The sequence below is a fragment of the Bombyx mori genome, chromosome 17 (assembly GCF_030269925.1).
Source record: "Bombyx mori chromosome 17, ASM3026992v2".
Lineage (NCBI taxonomy): Eukaryota > Metazoa > Arthropoda > Insecta > Lepidoptera > Bombycidae > Bombyx > Bombyx mori.
In genome coordinates, this window is record NC_085123.1 from 10,132,074 (window position 1) to 10,144,055 (window position 11,982).

Below are 11,982 nucleotides of genomic sequence, written 5' to 3' on the forward strand. Positions count from 1 at the left end.
AAGACGCCAATGTCGATGCCGCTCCTTTTTTTCTCAGAGTTAGGCCACTTTTTTTCATCAATTACAATTAAATTCGGCGACGTCAACTAGAAATACCATACAATTCACTTCTCCATATTTTTGTGAGTCATTAACAAAATATATTAAGAACATTGGTTTTTGTGTCTTTCCTAAAATTAATGATCGTGAATATTTATCGTACGATTATTTCTGATACAAAATGAAAAAAAAAATTATAAAAGCAACTCATACGTACAAACTTACAACATGCATTCTTGGCGCCAATATTTCATACGGTTCGCCAGAAGGTGAAAGGTTAAACAAAGGACAAAGACACATCTTACAATTTACAGTTTCTCTCTTATAAAATCACTTATCATAATAAATTCCTCCATTAAGAATAACGTTCTGAACATGGAATATTTTTTTATTGCTTAAATGGGTGGACGAGCTCACAGCCCACCTGGTGTTAAGTGGTTACTGGAGCCCATAGACATCTACAACGTAAATGCACCACCCACCTTGAGATATAAGTTCTAAGGTCTCAGTATCGTTACGTTCTCAAATAAATGAAAACGGTCACTTGCCGCTTATGGCAACAATAACTTTAAAACATGAAACAGGATTTGCCAGTCAGGCTTTGTGCTTCACGCCATTTCTATATTCGGAAAGCCATTTGTCAAAATATTTATAATAAATGAATTGTATAAAATAACACGTTCGAGGTTTTTTACAAAATCGTCTTTAGCGATAATGTCTTTTTTGTGTCCGCTGAGCAAATAAAAACGGCTTTTAATCATTTCATACAAAGGTTCAGAGTAGAGAAAGGCCTTTTTACTTTTTGTGTCATGCGAGTCGCGAGCTTCGCTTGAATTGAATTTAAAAATCAAGATACTTCGTAATCCTGGGGTCCGAGAAGCCCTACCCAAAACAGCGGTGCTATTTAGCTTTTTAAGAATTAATGTAGCTTCTAGAAATACGAAACGATATAACCTACAAAAGCTGTACCCCCATATGAATATATATTATCTACTTTCATAAAGTCTAAATAGCTAATCATTTTAGTTCATCTGTCCGTATCAATAAAATTTATCACATTACTAGGCTGCACTAAAAGTATCGGGAATGGAATATTTCCACGGTTCCTGTCATATTAAAATCTTTTTAATTGAAAACTCCTTGGTTTTAAAAATCGAATACCATTTATTTATTTAAAAAAAGATTCTCGGTCTTGTCACGAGGTTTTGTCAAACTTGTTTAGTCGTTGAGAAAATGGAATTGACTCGAGAAAATTCAAGAGCGATGATTTATTATGACTTTCGAAGTGGTTTAACACAAAAACAGTGTGTTGACCGGATGATTTCTGCATTTGGTGATGAAGCCCCATCCAAAACCACAATTTATCGCTGGTTTGCTGAGTTTCAACGTGGACGTGTCAAGCTCAGTGATGATCCCCGTCAAGGTCGTCCAAAAACTGCAGTCACACAAGAAAACGTTGATGCTGTGCGTAAGCTGATTGAGGAAGATCGACATGTGACATACCGCGAAATTCAGGCAACTTTAGACATTGGCATGAGTCAAATACAAATAATCTTGCATGAACAATTAGGTGTAAAAAAGTTGTTTTCCCGATGGATACCGCATTCGCTCTGTGAAGAGCAAAAAGCGGCTCGCGTTACTTGGTGCGTCAGAACTCTCGAAAGATTCCACGCAGGATCCTCAAATGCTGTATACAACATTGTATCAGGTGACGAATCCTGGATATATGCGTACGAACCCGAAACAAAAAACCAGTCACGAGTTTGGGTGTTCGAAAATGAGTTAAAGCCAACAAAAACTGTTCGTTCACGGAGTGTTGCAAAAAAAATGGTGGTCACGTTTGTCTCCAAAACCGGCCATGTTACGACTATTCCTCTTGAGGGACAAAGAACGGTTAATGCAGAATGGTATGCTAGCATTTGTTTGCCACAGGTCGTTTCTGAACTCCGTAAAGAGAACTGCAACCGCCGCATCATCCTCCATCACGACAATGCGAGTTCTCACACCGCGCACAGAACAAAAGAGTTTTTAGAGCAAGAAAACATAAAATTATTAGACCATCCGCCGTACAGCCCCGACCTAAGCCCTAATGATTTCTATACTCTCCTTAAAATAAAGAATAAATTGCGTGGACGGAGATTTTCATCACCTGAAGAAGCTGTGGACGCCTACAAAACGGCCATTTTGGAGACCCCAACTTCCGAATGGAATGGTTGCTTCAATGATTGGTTCCATCGTATGGAAAAATGTGTCAAATTTCACGGAAAATACTTCGAAAAGCAATAAATACATTTTTAAATAGTAATGTTGTGTCACTTCGTTAATTCCCGAAATTTTCAGTGCCGCCCTCGTAACGCTATTGCATGATGCCTAAATAATCTAATTATTTTGACTGTAGGCAGCGACTCGATTCTGCCCCTGGTATTGTTGAAGTCCATGGGCGACGGTAACCACTCACCGTCAGGTGGGCCGTATTCTCGTCTGCCTACAAGGGCAATTAAAAAAAATACTTTACATAATAATATGATTTTAGGATACGATTAGTGTGCTCTAAAAACCGTTGATAAAATACGGCCCTTGAATTGGAGCAAATGTAATGATAGAATAGTAGTTTATAAAGTAATTTTATGGTAGGTAGCGGCTCGGCTCTACCCCTGGCATTGCTAACGTCCCTGAGTGACGGTTCGTCTGCTTGGAAAGGCTATAAGAAAAAAGTAAACGACAACTGAAAACTCGAACGACTATTGTTCAGAACTTTTAGTTAAGCAATCACAATGTACTCGAGTTAGTGTGCTCGAGTTAGTGTGCAGTAGGCACACTACTGCTCCTTCCCAATTATTCTAATTAAAATAATATTTTCAGTTAATGCTCATATCTCATTATTATAGATATTTAGATTAGATTCTCTTTAATGGGTAACGAGAAAAAATACCAAAATTATTATTTAATTAAATCGGCCCTCTTATGCATTTTTAGAAATGTAGTTTATTGAGAACATTCGGCAAGAAGTTTGGAGCTTGTTCATTTCCTATACGTAGTGTGTACATCGTAGCTGACACGTAAATCTATATCTATATACTAATATTATAAAGAGGAAAGATTTGTTTGTTTGTTTGTTTCGAATAGGCTCCGAAACTACTGGACCGATTTGAAAAATTCTTTTTCCATTAGAAGCCGACATTGTCCCTGATGAACATAGGCTACTTTTTTTTCATTTTATTTTATTTTATTTTTTTGGTATCATGTGTGTTTTAATGTTTCCGAAGCGAAGCGAGGGCGGGTCGCTAGTTTAGTATAATTTAAATTCAGTATATACTAAGATATGCACGACTATAGCTAGATCCATCTTAGCTGAGCCCGCGTTCGTAATACTGCGATCCACCTTACTACCCATTTTACGGAAAATCAAACATTCGTTCGATTTGGTGAGTAAGTCACCGTGATTACCAGATTAAGACCTTACCCCTCAAGGCAAGTGGCAGTAGCAAAGTAACAAAAACTTTAGAAACTTTCACCAATGTTCTTAGTGCGTCGTCAATTGAAATGTCATGTTTTTTATCAAGTAAGTGAATGAACAGGTTCAGTATCTACCAGTGTGCTTAGTGCGAGTGACAAACGTAGGCAAACGTTCCAACTCCATACAAATTAGAGTTAGCTTTTACGCTATCGAGAAAGTTAAAAACTCGCACTAAGCACACTGGTAGATAGTGAACCTGTTCATTCATTTACTTGATAAAAAACATGACATTTCAATTGATGACTCTGCATTAGATGTACAGAAAAAAATACACGGTAATATTTTTTGTAATAACTATTACTTTACTTACATTATGCATCCTAATCTATAATTAAGAACACACATCTATTACAAGAGTATTTTACAATAATTGATAATGTGGAATTTAATAAAATATACGAATACAAAGTTATTATATAATAATATGGTTCTTTTTTTAATGGGAGTAGACATAAAACCTATCGAAAAAAAGAAAGAAGAAAAAAAAGAAGACTATCGCTGACCGCATCGCACGCATTTTACACGCACCCGCCGCTTGTTTCTTCATCTCAATATTTTTATGTACTTTTTTATTACGGACTCTTATGGACGATCATACTCGTCGTTGCCCGAGTGGTATACCAGTTTTGTGAACAAACAATTTAGAAGAGTGCCGTCAAGTCATCACGCCGGCCGCCGCCATTACGCGTCGTCCAACAGTCACGTTCCTTGGATTCTGCAGCCTGTAAGAAGCCAGCGACGGGTTGACAGGTACGTATACTTCTCATTACCTAGCCTCGGCCTGCCCCTCCCTTTGTTCATCTTTTAGCGATACTACAGAACCAGCGCACCGCCGTGTTGAAAATTTGTAGAGTTTTTCCCACTATTATAATACCGTTGGAGTATTTATTTTATAATATCTATATTTATAATTAATCTACTTCTAAGATTTAATCTCGTGTTTTAATATGTATGTACTTCAAAGTTTTGGTTTTCACGGCGAAAGACTAAAATGTTTGATATGCGTCGATATTTCATTATTTTATTTAATACTGTTCTAACTACCGTCTATACCGTGAACACAAAAACTACATATAAACCGTAAAAGTGAACTTAAGTATATCTATTACTCGAAAAATCGATGAAAATTCTATCGAAATTTTTCATTATTAATATTAGAAACTTTGAGACAAAAGTATTATACATATCTCACAGGAACACCGAATGGACCGTTCGTAAATTTCAGAGTGTGAGCAACATTTATGTTTCTCCAGGAGTCGGTCTATCGTGGGCAGTGAGTAAGTCTGCCTTACTTAATAAAAATTGTTATAAGAAAATATTTAACGTATCACCAGTAAAACGTATCACCTTGAATTGTTGCCAGTTTAAACGGAACATTTGCGAATAAATTAAATTTCAAAACGCTATTCAAACCCATAATCACATATCGAAAATAAACCCAAATGTTTTAAAATACGCCATTCGCTACTATATTATACGTCATCGCATTTTTATAAAGAGAACAATTTTATTTGAAATTAATTAAGACTAAAGCTTAATTTCGCGTTTATTCTTTCCGAAGTTTCTAATATAGGTATACTTAACAGTTAATAAAAAAAATCATAACAATTTTTAATTAGCACAATATTTAGATTACGGTGACCAACATTTTTTTTAATGAAGGAAGGCTTACTGTTGGTATCCTTTCCAGTTTCACCAGGACAGGTGGGCGAGCAAAAGCTCAGCCAGGAGAGTATGACCAACAACGTAGACATCTGTTACAAAAGAACATTGTAAAGTATTTATAACATCAGAAATATATTAAATGAAAATATTAAAAGCGAGATTAAGCCCCAAAGGTAGAGTTAATTTTGTCTGAGACTCACAAAAACCGAAGATAATAAATACAGTTAGTATAATTAATTCATCTATTCGTCAAAGTTAGTGACCTCGTACCAGTGTGTCACGCCTCCGCCTGCTGCTATATTCCGATTCTTCAATGACGTAATTCCGAGTAAAACTCCTAAATTTTGTACGCTTTAGATTGCGGATTCACGAAACTATCTTTTCGAGTAAAGTACAAAAATGAAATAAATTTACTTTAAAAAAATTTCAACCGAAATAATTGAAGTATGTCTACATTTCAAAATAATTGAAACGGTACTTATCAATAGTCAACAGAAATACTAATATTTTACCTTGATTTTATCCTTATTCAGGACTAGCGGCCCTCTCCGGCTTCGCTCGGGTCTTTAACAAAAAATTCAACGATATTTAACGTTGTTTTATTTTTTTAAGCAAAAGAACACTTATTGCGGCATAACTTTAATAGTTAGCGTAGACATATTCTGCCGCGACGCTTTTTGTAAATAATAATGTGTTCTACAAAGTCGTAGTACATTATTTTATTCTATCACCAAAAGTTTTCGCAGGGCACGCGATGTAAAGAATATTTTAGGTAATTTTTTTACACCTTGGTTTACATTATTAGAGTTTTAGTAAGGATCCCTAATTTTTTTCAAAAAAGTTTATAGCCTATGTCACTCGAGAATAATGTAGTTTCCAGACAGTGAAAGAATTTTTCAAATCGATTCAGTAGTTTCGGAGCCTATTCAATACAAACAAACAAACAAACAAATCTTTCCTCTTTATTAAATTCAAATTCAAATTCAAATTTCATTCAATTCATTAGTATTGAAAATAACCTTCAGTACAGTATTTTAATATTATTCTCGATATTTAGCCATAATCTCGTCCCGGAAAAACTAATATAATAATACAAACTAAACAATTACACACAATTATTACAAAAAAATATTAAATTCTGTTAATCAGTCGAAGTCATCGTGGCCTAAAGGTTTAAGACGCCTGGATTGTTCACACGGAATAGATCTATTCCGTGATTGTTCATATCGAAAAATACGACAAAAATGGAGTTCATGTCCAGCAGGCCAATACTAATTTTTCTAATGAAATACGAACTTGACTCATCTTCACCAATGACTTGCTGAAGAGAGCAATAAGCTATTTTATTTTTAATTACTATATAATTGAGATATAGACCTCAAAAATCAAGCTGGGTAGCAGAATTCATCTTGCTCAACACATGAGCTCTGGTAACCCGTTAACACCAGGTGGGTGCTGAACTCTTTCATCCGTCTAGGACAGGGGCTCCCAAACTTATTTTGTCTACTGCCGACTTTGAGAATAAATTCTTTTTTAACGCCCCTATTTTTTCACCTGCTTAAAAATCATTATAGCGATCAGTCGGTGTTTAAGAGTCCTTCTAATTGAAATTACAAATCGCCTCTCAAGCCTCTACACAACTATCTTTTTTCTGGGTCTCTTACCGCCCCCCTTTAGGCCTGCAGTGCCCACAAGGGGGCGTTATGGCCCACTTTGGGAAAGGCTTGTCTAGGCAATGGCATGTCCAGTTGGATAAGAATAGAAAATATATATTTTCGGACGTTTCCGATTAAACATGCGCGCTTTACCGATAATGTGGTAGGTATTGACTGTCGGACGAAGGTCTGTTTCGCGGCAGATATAGGCTAGATGCGGCCCTACAATACATACTGTGTGTACTGAAATCGGTGCATCTTCTTGATTCAGTTTGTTTACGAACTCGAGGTTCTTTTTTTTTAAATATATTTTTTATTATTGGTGGCCCGGAGGCCTTTCCAGTTTCACCAGGACAGGTGGGCGAGCAAAGGCTCAGCCAGAAGGGGTGGGATTTGCTATCAGCTGCCCGAGCGACTCCAAAGGAGACCTAACAACTCAAGAGCAACTGCTTCGCGAATGAATCTACTACCGGATCGGAATTGCGACCCGATGAAAAGATCCGGCGAGAAACTCAGCGGGCTGATGCATGGGTTAGGTAGCACATCGACCTCTTTGTCGAGTTCGACGAGTATGGTTACCGGGATTCCTCAGCCTGCTTCTAGTGTTAGAGCTGAAGGTATCTAATGCAAGAGTTATTGAATCTGATGGATCCGTAAGGACGTGTCTAGGGCGATGACGGTGACTTGCTCCTGCGTGATCAGAACTCGAGGTTCTACGTGAAACTATTAATTATTTTGCAGCTATACCGAACGCAATATAACAGCCGATTATTTCTTCAAAGCGCTGCTGAATACTACATGACCCTAAAACATTAAGTTCAAATTAAACTGCTATCGTTTACGTGCCGTCCGTCAAAACATCAAATAACGAAGCGATAGTCGCAACCTTGGGCTGATAAAAGGTTACCGCAGTGTATATTGAACCTAAAGAGAATTTTAATTATAAACATACTGCCCCGCAGCATTTTAAACAGAAGAGCACAATTGTTTTGTGAAAGGTACCTTACTAAAAAACAAACTACATTTACCTAAATCAAATACACATATATGGTGGCAATGAATGAATGAAAATGAATGAATGAATGAATATGTTAGAGGAAGTCTGAAAGTGGCACCTGTGACAGAGAAGCTGAGAAGTGCGCGTTTGGGATGGTATGGACATGTAATGAGACGAAATGAAAATGAGGTTGGTAAGAGAGTGTTAACTATGAATGTGGAAGGATATAGAAGAAGAGGTAGACCTAAGAAAAAATGGATGGATTGCGTGAAGGACGATATGGGTAAGAGGGGAGTGAGCGAAGAAATGGTATATGATAAAAGAGTATGGAAGGAGAAAACATGTTGCGCCGACCCCAGGTGACTGGGAGAAGGGCAGGATAATGATGATGATGATATATGGTGGGCGTGAATCCCAGTAATTTTGTTGCTGTGATTATGATAGACCAGAGGTCGGCAAAGTGCGGCTGCGGAGCCGCATGCGGCTCTTTGAACTCTTGATTATGGCTCTGGCGCAAATATCCTACGGGCTTGCCCAGCCTCTAATATTATCCGGCTGTGAACGAAAAAGCCGGTTAATAGTATGTACGGTCATTAAATATCAGTACCCCTGACTAATGTCGATTATTATATATATTATCTCGTTTTTACCATCGCACCGCCCGCCACCGGAGTAGAGTTCATCCATACTACCTGGAGCCACTGCGGTCATCCACAGTGCGTTTCCAGAGATCTTTTTTGCCACGTACCATCCGGCTATGGAATGAGCTCCCCTCCTCGGTGTTTCCCGAGCGCTATGACATGTCCTTCTTCAAACGAGGCTTGTGGAGAGTATTAAGCGGTAGGCAGCGGCTTGGCTCTGCCCCTGGCATTGCTGAAGTCCATGGGCGACGGTAACCACTCACCATCAGGTGGGCCGTATGCCCGTCTGCCTACAAAGGCAATAAAAAAAAAAAAAAAAAAAAAAAAAAATATTAATCGCAGCAGTATACAATATAGCATTTATTTTATGATTTGCAATAATAAATGCTTACTGTATTTACAAACAGATTTGGCTCTCAATTTTCTTAAGTCGTTTTAATTTGCATATTTGGCTCTTTGGCTAATAAGTTTGCCGACCACTGATCTAGACGCTCGTTCACCTGTCCGATATTTCGAATAGAACTCATCTTGAGTCTCTTGCTAATGCTTCTCAGTTGTGCAAATTGGATTATGAATCTGTGGTAGATAATAATAAAACCTGTTATACTTAATTATAATAAAAATAAATATAATTATCTACAATTCCATACTAACTATATTATTTAATATTATAAATACAGAAGTTACTCTGTCTGTGTGGGACAGCGCTTTCACTACTGACCAAAACTACTGAACAGATTTAAGTAAAATGACAGGTTACTTTTTAATGCGAAAAAGTGTTGAAAGGGGAGGATGAAAAGTCGTATGCAAGTATCGTCATTTTTAGGTTGTGGTTTCGATATAAATAAATATAACACTAGACTTACACATCATAATAACACATATAACTTTTGAAAATATAGTGTGAATTACCCAAAATCTAAGGATAAGCGAGAAGGAAAAAAATCTGCCATCTGCCAGCTATTTTTGCGGACACCGAAAAAAACACGGAAAAAAACCGTTGGAGTTACACGTATTTAATGCAAAATGGAGATGTTTATGTTAAATAGTCCTACAGAAAAGTCATTTTTCATTGTGTTTGTTACTGTTAGGACCGGATTTGAATAAAAAAATATTCAATAAGATCAACAATAAATTAAAGTTCCCGAAGCGAAACGAGGGCGGGTCGTTAGTATATCTATGTTTGAAATGTTGCAGTCAGGCGGCGTTATATTTTAACAAGTTTTTGTTAGCTTGGCATGTCATGTATGTTTCAAATATCCTGATCAGTATCCGGGAAATGAAAAAAAAAATGAAATTATGATAATTGTTAGTTCGGTTCGCGAATTCAGGGTGTTTTTTGTTTGTTTTCAAACTACTTATTATTATTACTTGAATTATATTCGACCGTGTATAACAACGTAAGCCATTCAAATATAAATCCTTATTATCTCAACAAACCCATTTATTTCACATCATCTATTTACATTACAGATTTTTTACTGTAATGAGTTGTAAGTTTGTTTTAAGAATTATTCGCTAATTTGCTAGATTACTTTGACTTGAAATTTCTAGAACCTTCCCCATTTTCCTATACAGCTTCCTGTCCTTACACAAATTAATCCTGTTGTTTCCCGTCATATGTATATCATCCGCGGTAAATATAACTATTTGAATTGAGACTATAATTTTGAAAGCGCCTACCTAAATGACAAATTTGTTTCGTCAGCATCACTTCTTGCTTATGTTTCAGGGAACGCTTTATGGCACTGTACTATCAACATACGATAGGTTCCCATACCATATCATATTAACATACGGTAGGCTCAATATAGCTATAATCATAGCGAAACGTACTGGTTATTTCTAGTCAGAAACAATAGCCAATTAAATATCACGGCGCCTACGAATACAATTGTCGCAATTATCTTAAACCTTTCAAGCATACATATTTTTTTTTTTTTTTTTTATTGCTTAGATGGGTGGACGAGCTCACAGCCCACCTGGTGTTAAGTGGTTACTGGAGCCCATAGACATCCACAACGTAAATGCGCCACCCACCTTGAGATACAAGTTCTAAGGTCTCAAGTATAGTAACGACGGCTGCCCCACCCTTCAAACCGAAACGCATTACTGCTTCACGGCAGAAATAGGCAGGGTGGTGGTACCCACCCGTGCGGACTCATAAGAGGTCCTACCACCAGTAATTACGCAAATTATAATTTTGCGGGTTTCATTTTTATTACACGATGTTATTCCTTCACCGTGGAAGTCAATCGTGAACATTTGTTGAGTACGTATTTCATTTGAAAAATTGGTACCCGCCTACGGGATTCGAACACCGGTGCATCGCTTCAACACGAATGCACCGGACGTCTTATCCGTTAGGCCACGACGACTACATTGAAGTCGTTTTCAAAAATAATGCTATCACAGTTATAAGGTAGCAATTAAATATCACGAGAATTCCTGATCCTGCGGATCGCATGGAAACAGTCGACGTCGCCCAAAACACGTCATTTCGGATCCTCCCGATCCACTAACGGTGCGGTTAGGTACCCCAAGCACCTTCCCTGGGGATGGAGGGCGGGGCATGTCGGAGTCGAACTGACTAAAACCTCCTGTCGCTCAACAACCCGCGTCCGAACCTCGCATGAGACAGAACCCATGAAAAGGCAAAGGGGGGAAAGTGAAGCGTTTAGTGCGGAGCACATCTCTCCCATCACCCTCCCCCTCGGGACGCCGGACCAGCGGTCGTCGGCGCCACGACCACCAGCCCTCTCGGTACCGCAAGCACCTGTCATCGTTCTCGTCGGACCCGGCGAGTAAATTAACCCACTGACAAAGCCCACTGACTTTCTCTCCGAATCTTCACAGAGGGTCGCGTTTCCGATTCGGTGGTAGCTTCTGGGAAGCACGGCTCTTGCTAGGGTTCGTGTTAGCAACAACGTCAGGCTTGAACCCCGTGAACTCAACTACACGCCCGGTTACCCTGACATAGCCTCTCAAGGCTAGGAAAGTTACCATTTCTACACAAGAAAATTGACACGTAAATGAAAAAGCACAATGAATAATTGAGAGAAGATTTCAAATTCAAATGTAGTAATAACAATGTTATATTTTTTTATTTTCTTGTAACAGTTTTTATGGGCAGAAAATATTTAATGATTGGCATTTAATAGAATAAAGTGTTATAAATATTAAAGTTTTTAAATTAAATAGGATATTTGTATCAACCATTGGACGGATTGATGACCAGCTGAGCTCCGACATCACATTCAACAATGAATTTAGGAGAGCATTTAGTAAAATTAATTGAAGGTGATTGAATTAGTGGCGAAAAATGAATCACACTGAAAACTTAATGGGTGGAAAATAATTAAATCACAAGAAAATTCAAAAATAGATGTAAAAAGTTTCCCGTACCGGGAATCGAACCCGAGCCTCCTGGGTGAAAGCCAGGTATCCTAGCCACTAGACCATACGGGA

The 11,982-nt window shown here is 37.8% G+C and overlaps 1 non-coding gene across 1 annotated transcript; it reads right to left on the minus strand.

Moving 5' to 3' along the window:
• Positions 1-11,910: 11,910 nt before the first annotated feature.
• TRNAE-UUC (transfer RNA glutamic acid (anticodon UUC)) lies at positions 11,911-11,982 on the minus strand. The gene has a single exon. It is a non-coding gene; the product is annotated as a tRNA-Glu (tRNA).